The sequence below is a fragment of the Ursus maritimus genome, unplaced genomic scaffold (assembly GCF_017311325.1).
Source record: "Ursus maritimus isolate PB19 unplaced genomic scaffold, ASM1731132v1 scaffold_25, whole genome shotgun sequence".
In the NCBI taxonomy this organism is placed as follows: Eukaryota; Metazoa; Chordata; class Mammalia; order Carnivora; family Ursidae; genus Ursus; species Ursus maritimus.
In genome coordinates this window covers 1,557,118-1,573,658 of record NW_024425008.1, presented here as the reverse complement: position 1 = coordinate 1,573,658, position 16,541 = coordinate 1,557,118, and the positions used below count along the sequence as shown (strand labels likewise).

Here is a 16,541-nt window from a genome sequence, read left to right as displayed (position 1 = left end):
CCCCAGCCGTGAGAGGCAACTCTTGGAGCCTCTCCCATTCCTGCCGGCTCAGGATCCTTGCGAGCGGGGGCGCTGACTGTCCCTTGCGGCAGACCATCTTCAAGGGTCTTCATACAGCTAGCTGCTGCGTTCGGAATGCTGCTGCAGCGCTGCCGGGGCGGAAACTGTCAATTGCTTAGGGACAAGGTCTGGAAGTTTCTGATAAAACGACATACACCTACTCAGCGGCTAGCAGCTCTCTTCCTGGGTATTCACCCCAGAGAAATGAAAACGTGTGTTTCCCAGAGACGAGGGCAAGAGAGCTCAGATCAGCTTTATTCCTGGTAGCCGGGGTGGGAGCATCTACAGGCAGCAGCACGGGTGAGTGCAAGCCCTGCAGGCTGACTGACAGGGGCCTGACATGAAAGGCCACACTGTTGGATTCTCTTTCTATAAAATGCAAGAGCAGGAAAAGCTAAACTACAGTAAACAGAGCAACAGAACAGTGCTTGGGGGACTGACCGCGAAGGGGCGTGAGGGAGGGGTCAGCAGTCCACTTCCCCATAGGGCTTCAGGGACACATGTCAGCTGGATGGCATCCTTCAGACGCGTGTGTTTCACACGTGCTCGTCGTGGAAATGTACCCTGAGAAGCAAATGCTGGACTCCATTCATGATATGCACACTGCCGTGTGTGGGGGCCGATAGCAGGGCTGGAGAAAGGGAGGGACAGGTGATAAGGGACAGGTGATAAAACAGGGCGAGATGTTGATTGTAGAATCTTGGTGGTGGGTACACGGTGTGCCCTGTACATATTTTTATGCACGTTTGAATATTTTCTTAATAAAATGGGGGATTCCCAGGGAGAATGTCAGTTTTCCATGACCTGTGCCTAATCCCAGGTCCCCAGCCCCCAGTGCTTATTTCTGTCGTCATGGTCATCACACTAGATGCAATTGTTTCATTAACAGATGCTCTCCCCTCCCCCAGTTTTGGGCGGTACCCCTTTTAGATGACCCCATAAAACGGGTTAGTTCTGCAGGCCACATGATGTGGGAAATCCAGCACGTTTTCTCATCTGGCCCGTGGTTCCTTGAGAGGGTGTATAGTGGCATAGGCTCCTGGGCACTGGGAGTATGGTGGCTCCAGTTCAGAGACAGGTGTGGGCTCAACAGTGGCTGCTACGTGTACAGACACACACACGGGGCGCGCTGCTCTTTCTCTCACAGAGACTCCGGTGCCCCGCCTGCCTGCGTGTGAGCATCAGTCCCCATCTGGAGAGATCCTGGGCCTACACATGGCTGTGTGAAGGGCTGGACCATCCAGGAGTGTTTCCCTTATGGCCTGGTGTCCCCAGGGCCAGCCCGAAGTGGGCTCAGGGCTCCAGGATGGCTGGTCCTCTCCCGCCTGGCAGCTGGACTTCTTGCTGGGAAATGTAGGGGTCCCCAAAACACAAAAATGAAGTCCTCTCGGCCTTCTTTAGGCTTAGGCCAGGAATGGGCAGCCTTACTCCCGCGGTACTCGGCAAGCAGGCTGGCCCAGAGTGCGGGTGCGAGGGGTGAGTCAGGAATGCTGGGGTACTGGGTCATTCTCCCTGGGGACCCTCGGCCGCAGGGCCGTCAGACTTCACCCAGCAGGACCCAGGCCGAACTTTCCCTGCATTCAGAGAAAAATGTGAGAGAGAGAGGCTGAGGGAACTGCCCACTCCCCATCCTCCTTCTTCCACCCAAAGTGCTGCTGTGCGCGCTCGCCTTGCGAGAGCGGTCCCCGCAGCTTAATGGCGGCAGCTCGAGCTCCTTAAATACAAAACACCCCGCAAATCCGGTAAATGTCGTTTTCAGAAGCGAAGCATCAGACCAGAGAGGGTGTGACCTGGGCGGAGAGCAAGGCTGCTGAGCCCAGAGTAGCCCCGGCCCCGGGTTCCGGTCCCCTCCCGGCCCGGGCGCACCGGCCACCGTCCCCGAGCCTGGCGGAGACTTGAGGATGGCCAGACTCAGCTTTGCCCAACCAGTGAGGGGAGGGGCGGTGCCCGTGCTGGAGGGGCGTGGGGGGCGGTGCTCAGGCTGGAGGGGGCGGGGCCCAGGCTGGCTGGGGAGGACGGTGACGCAGTGCTGGAAAGGGCACGGTGGGGTGGTGCCCTGGCTGAAGGGGGCGTGGGGGAGGCTCCCAGGTCTGGGGTGTGCGTGTGGGCGGTGCGCAGGCTGGAGGGGGCGGGGAGCGGTGCCCAGGCTTGAGGACGAGGGCGGTGGTGCCCGTGCTGGCGGGAGCGTGGGGGGGCGGTGCTCAGGCTGGAGGGGGCGTGGGGGGGCGTTGTCCATGCTGGAGGGGGCGGGGGGCTGCGCCCAGGCTGGGATGGGACGGAGGGGCGGTCGCGGACCTGGGTGTGAGCGTTGGGGAGGCAGCACAGTGGGACCGGCGGGAAGTTGGGGCGTACCGGCCACACAGCCTGTGTTTACCCTCTTCCTTGCCTGTCTCCGCAGGGGTGCGCGGGCCCCTCTCTGGCCGGGAAGGCTCTGACAGTTCGCCCCTTCCGGACCCGAGGACACTCACCCAAGAATCGCTTCCCAGCCCCGCCACATTGCCAAAGGCAGGGTTCCGGGGCCTCCTTCCCTTCCTCCTGCCCCCTTCCGTCCCTCCCTTTCCTCTTTAGACACTAATGGACTGGAGCTGTCCACTGGACTGCAGACCCCTCGAGATCAAAGGGAAATCCCAGCATCCCAATCTCCCCCAAAGAGCTGCTCCTGGACAGAGACATCCACAGACATGTAGGTGAAAGGACAGGACCCCTCTCCATTCTCCAAATGTGACAGATGATTGCGTGGTTTGTTCTGTCTTGGGCACTGTTTTCTTCCTACAGTTCCACCACTTGGACTTCAACTGCTGGATCCTTCCCACCTGTCATGTGGATGTCCCTCTTCCGAGGAATCCCCTGAGCCTTGAGGGACATAGAGCCACCCCCCTCAGCACCTGAGCGGGTGCTGAGCCTTCTGTCTCAGCTCCACAGGCTGCTGGCCGGTGTAGGGGTGTCTGTTCTCCCATTGCCCAGCTTCACACCTGACACCAGTGGTACTCAATAAATATTGGGAATGGAGTGAGTATGAGACTGTATGCTCCTGATTTACCTCTAACTCCCAGGTGCCTGGTCAACTGCAGGAGTTTGGCATGTGGGTGTTTCCACTCTTCCTTGACCAGGGGACTTCAGCCTTGGCTTCATCTGGGTCCTGTAGGCTGCCTCCAAATCTGTACTCCAGCCCCAGCCTCTGTTTAGGTGTCCAGGATGCCTGCTGATCTCTGCTTTCACAACAGGGAAGTGAAAGGGTCAGAGAACATGGGGAAGGAGACAGAAGTAAAGGAGGGCAGAGGACAAGGCATCTACATTTGGGGAAAGCAGGAGGAAGGAGAGATGGAGAAGAGGAGGAGGCTACTGCATGCAGGCTGCCTTTTTCAGAAGGGAAGAGCACGGCAGCAAGGAATGAGCCCGCTCCAAAGGTCCCATGCTGCCCCCGTTGAACACAGCCCCACCCTCCAGGACCCTGGTTAACCCTCTGGGACCTTGGCTAGCTCAGCAGGCTGTAGGCCACGAGGATGCTCAAGGTCATCAGGACATGTGCCAACAGGTGTGTGCTTCCTGGGGCCCTGGTCCTTTAGGTTTGTGGGGAAGGACAGATAATGGACTTGCTGCCTCTGGGTAGCCTTGCTGAGGCTTTTCCACCACAGAGGCTCTCCTCAGCTCCGCGAGTGCCCACAGAGGAAGCAGAGAGCTGCTCCCTTCTGATTCCTAAAGCTGAGTTAATCCTTGGAAGCAGCAAGCCGACCAGGGGACCTGCAGGGCCTAGAGCGGGCATCTTATCTATCCTCTTTACCAGCACACCTTGACTCTTATGGTGGGGATCATGGCAGCTCAACTAACATTTGTTGAGAGATAATAAAGCCTAAACAGAGTGGCAGCAGTGGGATGGAGAGGGTGGATCACAGCAATATGAAGGAGGCTACTCATTAGAAGAGGACACTAGCACCTCAGGTTTCTGGGTGAGTGGAGCGAACAGTCACAAAGCCCAGAGTCGCAGAGAAAGGAGCCTCATTCAGCCTGCTCCTCCCTTCTCTAGAGCACTTTGATTCCAGCTGTGTGCCCAGCCCCTAGGGGTTTGTGGAGGAGCCCGTGACATCCAAGACATCCAAGCTACAGGGTGGCCAAGTCACTAAGAGAGTGTGGAAAGGTGGTTTGATTCACTGCTTCTCCCTCACCCCTTTTTAGCTGACCTTTGCATTTATATGAAATAATAGTAAGCGGACCTCCCTGCGAAAATCTAGGAGCACTTATTTCCCTAGTGACTATGTAATTCCAGGGTTAAAACGGCTGCTGGTCCTGGTTCAAAAGTAAGTGCGGGATGGAGGAACGCCTCCTGGTTAATAATGCCACGGCCCCCGCACTTGGGACATCTGCAGGCACCTGGCGGTGGGGGTTCTCCCGAGCAGGGGGCAGGCAAAGAAAGCTGAGCCTTGCCCACTGAATCAGCATGCTTCCTCCTGGCGGGCTGCTGAGTCAGGCCTGCGGAGCGGGCGATGCAGCAGCATGAGGCCCAGGCGCGCTCTCTGACCTGGAAGTACTGCCCTTCAGGCGGGGGCTGGAGGTCGCGGCACTGCTGCCACGGGTGGGGTGCAGCAGGCGGTGGCATCTCTGCCCTTGCCAGGCGGTAGCGGCGCAGTTCGTGTGAAGCCTGTGTGGCCGAGGGGAGCGCCCGGGAACTCCCCTTGAGCTCTGACTGTTGAGCGTCGTGGGGCAGCGAGGGAATAACGAGATGGGGAGGGCCAGGGTCTTCACCAAAGTCTAGATTTCCCCGGAGAAGGCAGAGAGGCCTCCTGGCTTCGCTTAGCCCCTCAGGACCCCTTCCTTTGGCGAGGCTGCTGAAAGCCCTCCTTGCGGGTTCCAGGGAGAGTGAACCGCGCACATAAAACGCGTGAAGACGGGGCTTGGCCCACAGTGAACATCACTCCGGAGACAGGCGAGCAGGAGGGTAGGGCCGGGGCGCGGCGGTCGGGGGCGGCGGCGCCCCGCCCCAGCTCCCCCTTCTCGCGCGTCCGCAGGGCTCCGCGCTATGCGGGGACCTCAGTTTCCCGGCCGCGCCCCGCGCCCCGCCCCCCCGGCGGCGGGCCGGTGACGTCACGGGCGGCGCGCGGCATTGTGGGGCGGGAGCGCCGAGTCGGGGGAGGGACGCCGAGACGCCATTTTCGGCGGCGGGAGCGGCGGAGCCGGAGCAGAGCAGAGTCGGCGGCGCGGGGCGGCGGCTGCGGGGAGGATCCGCGGCGGACAGCGCTCGCGGGCGGCCGAGGATGCTGCGGGGCGGCCGCGCCAGCGCCCCTCGCTCGTGACCGTCGGCCGCGTCTGAGGCAGCTGAGGCGGCGGGCCCCGCGCAGTCCTCCGCGCACGCGCCCCGCGACCTCCCGGTGCTGACAGCGCGAGCGCGCGGCCCCGCGGGAGCAGCACGGTGAGTCCTCGGTCCCCGTCCCAGCCGTGCCCCGGTCCTCGGCCCTCACCCGCGTCCCCTCCTCGGACCGCGGTCCTCGGGCCCCCGCCCTCGTCCACATCCCCTGCAGGTCCTCTTCCCGGGCCCAGCCCCTCCCGGGTCCTCATCCCTGTCCACTGCTGGTCTCCCTCCCCGGCGCCGCGGCTCCGGTCCTCATCCATGTCCCGTCCCCTCCAAGACTTCATCCCCGCCCACAGCTCCTTCCCCATCCCGGTCTCCGGTTCAGGTCCCGGCCCCACCCCATGTTCGTTCCCTTCTGCGCGTCCCCGGCCCCCACCCCCGGCTCGGCAGTGCTGCGGGCGGGGGCGGCGGCTCGCGGGAACAGCTGCGGACCCCCGGAGCCGCGCGACTGGGGCGGGGAGGGGGATACGGCCGCCCCCGGGAGCGCGGCGCGGTGGGGAGGGGCGGCCGGCCCGGTCGGCTTTGTCCGAATCCTCCTTCTTCCTTCCGGCCCCCGCCCTCTCCCGCGGCACCGCCCTGGGCGGGCGCGCCTGTCATGCTCGCGGGCGACAGGCTGCCGGGCGGGTCGGAAGCGTGCGGGGTCCCTGCTGGGAGGCCCGCTCCACGTCGCTTCCTCGGCGATCCTTGTCTTTGAATTGCCAGACGCGAAACGTTTCATCCACGCTGTTCACCTGGGCTGGCGTTGCTCATGCTGCTCAACTTGCGGCAACCCCAACGCGGTTGTCAAATTCGGTGCACCTCTTTCCTTAAAAAAAAAAAAAAAAATCCTTAAAGCATTAAAAAAGTAAAACTAATGCCTGGTGGATTGGATGGTTTCATAAATAACGTAAGGTTTGTAGATACAGGTAATTTTGTGATAGAATTGTTGTTGCTTATTTAAGCAACACGTTAAGAATTTACATGTTAAGTGTTTGATAAGGAGTACCAAAAATGTTTTTAAAAAGTGTGAGAACAGCAGAAAATTTGAGGTAAACTATTTAAACTGGCGTGTAAAAGGGCAGTTCTTTGGTTCTTTGCTTAGTTAAATTCTAAGGCTTTTTTGGATACAGCATGACTAAGCTATTGATCAGAATCATTAGCACAGAATACAAGGTAATAATAGTTCAGTGAAAAACCCATTAAGAAATTGGGACGATGTTCTTAAGTCTCATGATCACATTACAGTTCTGGATTTACCTCTTTCAGGGATTGGCAACAAGCCTTAGTTAGGGTGGGAAATTTGATTCATTGTTCTGTTTCCTAAGTATCTGTAAGAATACAATGATACTAAATATTAAAATGTTCAGATTGTGGGGAGCTGCATGTGGGAAGCCAGGCATTCCTAAGAGCCAGTTTCTCCAAGTCATCAGAGAATGCAACATCATGTTGCAGTGGAGCCTGGCCGCCCTGTGGTGTTACTGAGGGGGGGGCGGAGGACCCGGGATGGTAACTTCACTGGGGCCTGGCTCATTCACTTTCCTTGGAAGCACCTTCTAAAAACATTAGATAGTACAAGTAAAGGAGGAAGGACATGCACGGAGGTCAGGACAGTACCCCCAGGAAGAATGCCAGAGAAAATGCCACTGGGGAGGGACGCATAGTATCTTAAGTATTTAAAAATAAATAAAAACTTAACTGTAGTTATTTAAAATTGTACATTTGAAAAATTACACATTCTTAAGCATGTTTCATAATGTTGCAAATAGATAAGCCAATGTGTAGCTTTCCATATGGGGCTATAAACGTCAAAAGATTAATTTGTAGGATTTGTGTAACATAGAAACATAAGTGAAATATGATAAGAAACGAGAACTTTATATGCCAAAGAAGTGATCAGTAATATCCTCAGCAGAAGTACAGGCAGGTTTCAAGTGTCAAATTTCAGGACATAGACTAAAAATGATTAGCCTATCAAGTGGTGAAAGCATGGTCTTAAATGTCTATTGAGAACCAACTGAATGGCAGGTGCTATGCTAAGTAGTTGGGGAAATAGATATAAAAGATAGTTGCTGACCTCTAGGAGCTCATGCTCTGGTGGGAGACAGAGGAAATTGGTGGGTACCACAGATTAAGTTAAATATTGTGCTGAATGCCCTGAGAAGGTGATTCTGGGTATGAGACTCGAGGAAAAGTATAATTTGGCCAAATGTCAGGGGTGGGGTTGGTGTTGGCCATTCTGGGGGACATGGGCCCTGAAACAGTGCTGCCATAAAGGGGACTAAAGTTGGGAAGGGTGAGAGTGGAAAGGGAAGATCAGGGAAGAAAGGCAAGAAGGAGGATTGGGGGATTTTTGTTTTCTTAATTTTTTTTTTAAGGATTGGAGGATTCTTTTTTTTTTTTTTTTTTTTTAAGATTTTATTTATTTATTTGACAGAGGGAGAGACAGCCAGTGAGAGAGGGAACACAAGCAGGGGGAGTGGGAGAGGAAGAAGCAGGCTCCCAGCGGAGGAGCCTGATATGGAGCTCAATCCCAGAACGCTGGGATCACGCCCTGAGCCGAAGGCAGATGCTTAACGACTGAGCCACCCAAGCGCCCCCAAGGATTGGAGGATTCTTAAGACTGAGGTGACTCTTTAGAAAGCGTAGGTAGTATGGCAGGTGATTTGAACCAAGATGAGACTCTGTGGGAAGCCATTAGTCCCAAGTGAGAACTGAGAGCTCCTGACTTAGGGCAGGGACAATAGGAACAGTGATACAAATGGACTAGAAATGGCTTCATGAATTACAGTGGCCCTGACTTGGGGGTGACCAGACCAGAGTAAGAGTAGGGCTGCAGTCTGGAAGAGATGGAGCAAGAGTGTTTGAAACCAAAGCGAGCTGCTGGAACATAAGTTGGATCATGTCACTCCTCTGCTAAGTTTTGGCCAATGTCCTAAAAGCACTCTGCCCCTATATCTTCCCCTCTTCTTCCTACTCTGGCCTTCCTTTTTTTTTTAAGATTTTATTTATTTACTTATTTATTTGACAGAGATAGAGACAGCCACCGAGAGAGGGAACACAAGCAGGGGGAGTGGGAGAGGAAGAAGCAGGCTCATAGCAGAGGAGCCTGATGTGGGGCTCGATCCCGTAACGCCGGGATCACGCCCTGAGCCGAAGGCAGACGCTTAACCGCTGTGCCATCCAGGCGCCCCCCTACTCTGGCCTGCCTTTAAGCACACCCACGCTCATCCCAAGACTGCTCTTTTGCATATCACCATGTCCCCACTTCCCCATGCTTCTCAGCACTTCTCACTATCTACAATACTCCTATCATTTTACTTAATTATTTTCTTAGTTTATTGTCTGTCTCTTTCACTTAACATCCACGATTTCCATGGGGACAGGGATTTTTATAAGCACTTAATAAATGTTTATTGAACAAAGGCATGAAAATGACTTCCCTGTCTCTAACTTGGGTGGCTCACTGGCTGGTGACACCCATCAAGATGTGGAAAACGGGAGGAGGAGGAGATGGTGAGCTTAGTTTTGGATAGGTTAAATCTGAAGTGCTTGTGGGGTGCCTAGGTGGAACACTGGGCAGTTGGAGATTCAGATCTGGGGTTCAAGACAAATAGTCTGGAGGTAAAGATTTGGGAGACCTCATCATCTTGTTGAAAGCCAGTGGCTCTCTGAGAGCTTCTGACACTTAGAGACTGCAGAGTCACCCTATGGGTAGGTGGAGGACGTCAGTGTCAAGTTGGCTAAGAGATCAAGGAAGGTTTGGATGGACAAATCTGTTGGATTTGGCTTCTAGGAGGCTTCTAGGAGGTTATTAGTGACCTTTTAATTTTTTCCTGGGAATACTACCTGCTAAGGCGGTTGTGCTAATTCAGAGGTGATCTGCATGCTTTCTTCTAGGGTATCCTAGAAGATGTTGTCCTTCTGCCCTGCAGCTTCCTGCTTAATATACTTTTCCATCAAAATGAATTCAGAATTTAGTTTTGTCTTAGCTATTTTTAAAAATGTATGTATGTATGTATGTATTTATTTATTTATTTTTTAAAAGATTTTATTTATTTATTCGACAGAGAGAGAGCCAGCGAGAGAGGGAACACAAGCAGGGGAAGTGGGAGAGGAAGAAGCAGGCTCATAGCGGAGGAGCCTGATGTGGGGCTTGATCCCAGAACGCCGGGATCACGCCCTGAGCCGAAGGCAGACGCTTAACCGCTGTGCCACCCAGGCGCCCCAAAAATGTATTTATTTTAATTGAAGTATAGTTGACGTACAGTATTATATTAGTTTCAGGTGAGCAACATTCAGTGGTTATAGACATTACAAAATGCTCATTATGAGAAGTGTAGTTACTATCTGTCAACATATAGAGTTATTACAATATTATGTTTTAATTAATTTTCGAAGGCAGAGGAAAGCAATTCGGATCTGTGCTTTTAAATATGTTTAGTATGTTGTCCATACTTAATAAAGTGGGAAGGTGAATATCAATAGAATAAACATTTTAAGCTGAGTTAAGTGCATATGTAAAGTAGACATTATTTCCTTGGTTCTAAAATATTCCAGTAACCTCAGTTTAAACCTTGGATTGTTCCCTGTCTGATTGCATTACATGGAAATTTATGTCCCAGTGTCTCTGAAGCTCACTATACCACTATTAATAAAAGTGATAATAGCGAAGTTAACACTGAACGAGATAAAATTGGTGCTGTAACCCCCCCACTCTACTGTGAACAAAACCGGTCAGAGAGGGCAAGTTACTTAAGCCAGAGGTACACAGCCGTGAAGTCAGCCTTCTAATGCAGATATTTTTGCTTGCACAGTTCAAGCTTTGAACCACCTTGCTGTCAGGAGTCACAGTAATGCCAAGCTCTAGTTGCCTTCATCTGGGAAGCCCTTGGCTAGCGCTTGCATTTCAGAAGCCCTGGTGATGCACTGTGGCTGTGGTGACTCCCTGGGGTTGCTGTCTAACGTGTACTGTTTCAGGCACCATATTGTCATTGTAGTCGTGTTGGTCACAGAGTCTGGCATAGACTAGGTGATCAGTAAAAGCTGATTGAGCCTTCATTTCTGTGGTGAATCCACATGGAGTGTTTTTGCTTAAATTCACTTATTCTGCCTGTTTAAAAAGGATTTGTATTATTGACCAAATGGGAAAAATGTTAATTTCTATTCTTTTACAATTGTAAAAAACAAACTAAGTATATTTACACTGTTGTGCAACAGATGTCTAGAACCTTTTCGTCTTGCAAAATTGAAACTCTATGTCCATTAAATAACAACTTCCCATCCACTACCCCCCACCCCCAAACACAATTATATTTTCTGACTCAATGACTTTGTCTACTTTAGATACCTCATATAAGAATCATACAGTATTTGCCTTTTTTGTTTGTTTATTTTTTTAGTAATCTCTGCACTAATGTGGAGCTCAAACTCACAATCCCAGGATCAAGAGTATAGCATTTGTCTTCTTGTGACTGGCTATTTGTGATTTAGCATATTGTCCTCAAGGTTCATCCATAATTTCTATTCTTTTTAACTAAAATATCATTGAGTTTTAAAGCTTTTGTAGTATGAAATTTGTATTAGATCTCTGTTTAGTATGTAACAGGTTACTATAAATTTAATGGCTTAAAACAGTCACATTTATTTCAGTTACCATGGATGAGTGGCTCACATGGCTGCAGTTGTGTGTTGGGCTGCAGTTGTCTTCCTGAGCTCATAGCGCTCTTGTAGGCTCTTGGGGTTGTGGCAGAATTCAGTTCTTCTTCTTTTTTTTTTTTTTTAAGATTTTATTTATTTATTTGACAGAGATAGAGACAGCCAGCGAGAGAGGGAACACAAGGGGGAGTGGGAGAGGAAGAAGCAGGTTCCTAGTGGAGGAGCCTGATGTGGGGCTCCATCCCAGAACGCTGGGATCACGGCCCTGAGCCGAAGGCAGACGCTTAACGACTGCGCCACCCAGGCGCCCCAGAATTCAGTTCTTCTGGTTGTAGGACTGATGTCCTGCTTTTCTTGTTTCCTGGCTGTCAGCGGGGGGCTCTCTCAGCTCCTCGAGGTGGCCTCCTCCATCCTCAAAGCCAGAGTGGAAAAGCTCCCACACCCTGAGTTCCTCTCACACTTTGAATCTCTGACTTCTGTTCTTGTGGCTTCTAGATCCAGATTTAAAGAGCTCCAGGGAGGGATGCCTGGCTGGCTCATTCAGAAGAGCATGAGACTTTTTTTCTCAGGGTCATGAGTGTGAGCCCCATGTTGGGTATAAAAATTACTTAAAAACAAAATCGTTTAAAAAAAAAAAGCTTAAAAATTAAGTAAAGGGACTTGTGATTAGGTCAGGCTCACCAGGATAATCTCCCTATCATAAGGTCAAGTGATTTGGGGCCTTAATTACATCTATTGCAAAATCCCTTCATAGCAGTACCTAGAGGAACTTGATGTACTGGGAGATGTGCATACACTAGGGCCCAGGAATCTTGATGGGGACGAGGCGTCTGCCTACCAAATCTCAGTTTTATTCTGTTTTCAGAACAAAACCATTCTCTCTCTTTTTTTTTTTTTTTTTTAATTTGTCAGAGAGAGTGAGTGAGAGAGGGCACGAGCAGGGGGAGTGGCAGGCAGAAGGAGAAGCAGGCTCTTTGCTGAGCAAGGAGCCCAATGCAGGATTTAGTCCCAGGACCCCGAGATCATGACGTGAGTCGAGGCAGATGCTTAACCGACTGAGCCACCCAGGCATCCCTGAACAAAACCATTCTTAACCATCTTTCGGTTAATGTTGGGAGTTATGATTTCTGAATATGTACATTAATGTTAGCAAATTTTGCTTTATTTAAAAATATTGAGATATAATTTGCATATAGTGAAATGCCATGATTTTAAATATATTGTTCATTCTGTTTTGATGAATACATATCAAGATATGGCCCAGAAAATTCCCTCAGGCCCCTATCCAATCATCCATCATCCCCCACCACTCCTCGGCAACGATGATCTGATTTTTATAACCACAGGTTAGTTCTGCCTGTTCTAGAATTTCATATAAATGAGATTATACAATATATATTTTTTGCATCCAGCTGCTTTCACTGAGCATAACATTTATTAAAAAAGGTTTTATTTATTTATTTGTCAGAGAGAGAGTGTGCATGGTTACAAGCAGGGGGAGTGGCAGGCAGAGGGAGAAGCAGACACCCCACTGAGCTAGGAGCCCAATGTAGGACTCAATCCCAGGACCCTGGGATCATGATCTGAGCCGAAGGTAGACGCTTCACCAGCTGAGCCACCCAGGCGTCCCTCAGCATAACATTTTTGAAATTCATACATGTTGCTGCCTGTGTCAGTGGTTGGTTCTTTTCTGTTGTGTTGTATGAATCTACACAGTTAAGCCATTTTTCTTCTGAAGCACACCTGGGGGGGGGGCACTCGTTCTTGTGGGAGACCGTGTGGACATACATTTTCATTTCTTCTGGATAAATACCTAGGAGTGGGATTGCTCATAGAGTAGATGTGTCATTAACTTTATTTGTCTGTCTACCTGTTTATTTATTTGTGGAGGTAGCATGTGAGCAGAGGGGGAGAGAATCTGAAGCAGGCTCCACGCTCAGCTGAGCAGAGCTCGGGTGTATCATTAACTTTTAAAGAAACGAATCCAAAGAGTGCTTGTACATTTTACATTTGGACCAGCAATGTGTGGGTGTTCTTCTGGTTGCTGCGTATCCTCTTTGGCACTTGGTATTGTTTTCATCTTCACGTTCTAGCGGATGTGTAGTGGCATCTTGTTGAATGCGTTTCGTGAGCATTTCCCTGATGACTAATAATGAGCACTTATTCATATGCTTACTGGCCTTCTGTGTATACCTGCTTTTGTGAAGTGTCTCTTAAGTCTTCTACCCACTTAGAAAGTCAGGTTGTCTTTTTATTATTGAGTATAGGAATTCCTTACGTATTTGAGTACGAGTCTTTTTGCCAGGTACATATGTTGCAAATATTTTTTCCCGATCTAGGGGTTAACTGTATGCTTTTTGGCTGTGTCTTTTAATAATAATTTTGAATTTCGATGAATTCCACTTTATCCATTTTGTTTTTTTTTATGGTTCCTGCTTTCTCTTTTATCTGTTTTGAAATCATTAAAAGATGTGTGCTCTTTTGGGAAAACTCAAGATTCAAAAAGTATAAAGGTGTGAATTCTGTCGTTTCCCGTTTCCTTTCTCCCGAGAGAATGGATTTTTAAAAAAAATGTATGTATTTTAAAAGATTTTATTTATTTGAGAGAGAACACACGAGAGAGTGAGCACAATTGGGGGGTAGGGACAGAAGGAGAGGGAGAAGCAGATTCCCCATTGAGCAGGGAGCCTTGAGGAGCAAGGACTTCCTCAAGGGAGCCCTTGAAGATCTCTGGACTCTGGGATCATGACCGGAGCCGAAGGCAGACACTTAACTGACTGAGCCCCCCAGGTGCTCCCCGTGTGTGTGTGTGTGTGTGTGTGTGTGTATTGAAGATTTTATTTATTTATTTTTATATAATGTATTATTTATTTCAGGGGTACAGGTCTGTGATTCATCAGTTTTACACAATACACAGCGCTCACCACAATGCATACCCTTCCTAGTGTCCATCACCCAGCCACCTCATCCCTCCCACCCCTGTCCACTCCAGCAACCCTCAGTTTGTTTCCTGAGATTAAGAGTCTCTTATGGTTTGTCTCCCTCTTCTTTCTTGTTTCATTTTTTCCCTCTCTTCCCCTATGAGTCTCTGCCTTGTTTCTCAAATTCCACATATCAGCGAGATTGTATGAGAATTGTCTTTCTCTGATTGACTTAATTCGCTTAGCATAATACCCTCTAGTTCTATCCATGCCATTGCAAATGGCAAGATTTCATTTTTTTGATGGCTGCATAATATTCCTGTGTCACACCCCACATCTTCTTTATCCATTCATCTGTTGATGGACATCTGGGCTCTTTCCATAGTTTTGCTTTTGTGGACGTTTCTATTATAAACATTGGGGTGCAGGTGCCCCTTCAGATTACTACATTTGTATCTTTCGGGTACATACGGAGTAGTGCAATTGCTGGGTCGTAGGGTAACTCTATTTTCAACTCTTTGAGGAACGTGCATACTGTTTTCCAGAGTGGCTGCACCAGCTTGCGTTCCCACCAACAGTGTAGGAGGGTTCCCCTTTCTCCACATCCTCGCCAACATCTGTCGTTTCCTAACTTGTTAGTTTTAGCCATTCTGATGGGCGTGAGGTGGTATCTCATTGTGCTTTTGATTTGTATTTCCCTCATGCTGCGTAATGTTGAGCACTTTTTCATGTGTCTGTTGGCCATTTGGACGTCTTCTTTGCAGAAATGTCTGTTCATGTCTTCTGGCCACTGCTTGATTAGATTATTTGTTCCTTGAGTTTTGAGTTTGGTAGGTTCCTTATAGATTTTGGATACTAGCCCTTCATCTGATAATGTCATTCGCAAATATCTTCTTCCATTCTGTCAGTAGTCTTTTGGTTTTGTTGACTGTTTCCTTTGCTGTACAAAAACGTTTTATCTTGATGAAGTTCCAATAGTTTGTTTTTGCCTTTGTTTCCCTTGCCTTTGGCGATACGTCTAGGAAGAAGTTGCTGCTGCCGAGGTGGAAGAGGTTGCTGCCTGTGTCCTCCTCAAGGATTTTGATGGATTCCTGTCTCACATTTAGGTCTTTCATCCATTTTGAGTCTATTTTTGTGTAGGGTGTAAGGAAATGGTCCAGTTTCGTTCTTCTGCATGTGGCTGTCCGATTTTCCGAACACCATTTGTTGAAGAGACTGTCTTTTTTCTGTTGAATATTCTTTCCTGCTTTAGTGAAGATGAGTTGACCATAGAGCTGAGGGTCCATTTCTGTTCTCTGTTCTGTTCCATTGATCTATGTGTCTGTTTTTGTGCCAGTACCACACTGTCTTAATGCTTACAGCTTTGTAATAGAGTTTGAAGTCCAGAATTGTGATGTCACTGGCTTTGGTTTTCTTTTTCAACATTCCTCTGCTATTCAGGGTCTTTTCTGGTTCCATATAAATTTTAGGATTATTTATTCCATTTCTGTGAAAAAAGTTGTTGGTATTTTGACAGGGATCGCATTGAATGTGTAGATTGCTCTAGATAGCATAGACGTTTTCACAATATTTTTCTTCCAATCCATGAGCATGCATTTCTTTGTGTCTTCCTCAATTCCTTTCATGAATATTCTGTAGTTTACTGAGTACAGATCCTTTGCCTCTTTGGTTAGATTTATTCCTAGGTATCTTATGGTTTTGGGTGCAATTGTAAATGGGGTCGACTCCTTAATTTCTCTTTCTTCTGTCTTGTTGTTGGCGTATAGAAATGCAGCTGATCTCTGTGCATTGATTTTATATCCTATCACTTTACTGAATTCCTGGATGAGTTCTAGCAGTTTTGGGGTGGAGTCTTTGGGTTTTCCACATAAAGTATCCTGTCCTCTAGGAAGAGTGAGAGTTTGACTCCTTTTCCGATTAGGATGCTGTTTATTTCTTTTCTCTGACTGTGAGGCTAAGACTTCTAGCACTATGTTGAACAGCAGTGGTGATAGTGGACATCCCTGCTGTGTTCCTGACCTTAGGGGGAAAGCTCCAGGTTTTTCCCCACTGAGAATGATATTTGCTGTGGGTTTTTCATAGATGGCTTTTATGATATTGAGGTATGTTCCCTCTATCCTTGCACTGTGAAGAGTTTTAATCAAGAAAGGATGCTGTACTTTGTCAGATGCTTTTTCTGCATCTATTGAAAGGATCATATGGTTCTTGTCCCTTCTTTTATTAATGTAGTGTAACACATTGATTGATTTGAGGATGTTGAACCACCCTTCCAGCCCAGGAATAAATCCCACTTGGTCATGGTGAATAATCCTTTTAATGTACTGTTGGATCCTATTGGCTAGTATTTTGGTGAGAATTCTTGCATCCATGTTTATTTTTTTAAGATTTTATTTTTAAGTAATCTCTACACCCATTGTGAGGCTTGAACTCACAACCCCAAGATCAAGAGTCTCATGCTCAGGGCTCTTGAGTGGCCTAGTCGGTTAAGTGTCTGACTTTGATTTCAGCTCAGTTCATGATCTCAGGGTGGTGAGATTGAGCCCTGTGTCAGGCTCTGTGCTCAGTGGGGAGTCTTCTTGAGA

The 16,541-nt window shown here is 49.1% G+C and overlaps 1 protein-coding gene and 2 long non-coding RNA genes across 18 annotated transcripts in view; 2 read left to right on the top strand and 1 right to left on the bottom strand.

The window, feature by feature from the left end:
- Window positions 1-295: 295 nt before the first annotated feature.
- LOC103676889 lies at window positions 296-5,072 on the bottom strand. 2 transcript variants are annotated; one of them, XR_572252.2, is made up of 3 exons: window positions 4,577-5,072; window positions 3,101-3,269; window positions 296-1,634 (listed from the first exon to the last, which is right to left on the bottom strand). It is a non-coding gene; the product is annotated as an uncharacterized LOC103676889 (long non-coding RNA). The 2 variants fall into 2 exon arrangements; XR_572253.2 differs by lacking the exon at window positions 4,577-5,072 and adding an exon at window positions 4,429-4,542.
- LOC103676888 lies at window positions 2,322-3,074 on the top strand. The gene is made up of 2 exons (XR_572251.2): window positions 2,322-2,743; window positions 2,836-3,074. It is a non-coding gene; the product is annotated as an uncharacterized LOC103676888 (long non-coding RNA).
- A 223-nt stretch (window positions 5,073-5,295) lies between the features above and the next one.
- The window catches only part of KLC1 (kinesin light chain 1), a 65,234-nt gene continuing 53,988 nt past the window's right edge, over window positions 5,296-16,541 (top strand). For 3 of the 15 annotated variants that reach the window (XR_005837583.1, XM_040641350.1, XM_040641348.1), the window contains exon 1: window positions 5,305-5,464. The gene's annotated coding sequence lies outside the window, so the exon portion shown is untranslated. Of the gene's footprint in view, window positions 5,465-16,541 lie in introns of all 15 variants that reach the window. The other 12 variants (XR_005837582.1, XM_040641345.1, XM_040641346.1 and 9 more) reach the window with 8 other exon arrangements.